Source organism: Falco cherrug, chromosome 3, assembly GCF_023634085.1.
Source record: "Falco cherrug isolate bFalChe1 chromosome 3, bFalChe1.pri, whole genome shotgun sequence".
In the NCBI taxonomy this organism is placed as follows: Eukaryota; Metazoa; Chordata; class Aves; order Falconiformes; family Falconidae; genus Falco; species Falco cherrug.
The window spans coordinates 43,817,607-43,818,194 of record NC_073699.1 but is presented as its reverse complement, the minus strand read 5'-3'; positions in this window follow the sequence as shown (position 1 = coordinate 43,818,194).

Below are 588 nucleotides of genomic sequence, written 5' to 3'. Positions count from 1 at the left end.
ATTCTCTACCATTTTTGATATTAAAGTGATAGGAATACTTTCCACACCCTGCATAGTACTGGTTGATCTCATAAAGTTAACTAGAGAACCTGACATCATTTTTGTAATTTTACATACAGTGCATATGATGCTCGCTCTTTCCATCTCTCATAGCAGCAAGCCGATTCTGCCACTATCTGTAGCAGCACACCCGGGAGTGGAGAGGAAGAGTGTCTGAATTATAAATAACTAAAACTACAGTGTACAATTCTATTTACCTGTCAGTATTTGTTGATAGCACACCATTACAACTTGCTTGAAATTAACTGCATAAAAATCTCTACAACAAAAGCAAACCAAAACGTTCCTTCAAAAATAAAAGACATAAAATAAGTGCAAATACCTAAAATAGGCAACTAAAGCAACCGTTGTGACCTGTATACCTTTAAATAAGGACAAAGATTTTTCATAAATAAAAGAATGTTCTCTTTGTTCTTCAAATATTAAGTAAGTATATAATGGTCCAACTTAAGTGCAGATACAATTGTTTTGAGATCCAAGGTGCCAAGTTTGGTGCTTTTTGTTTTTGTGTTGGTTTTTTGTTGTTGT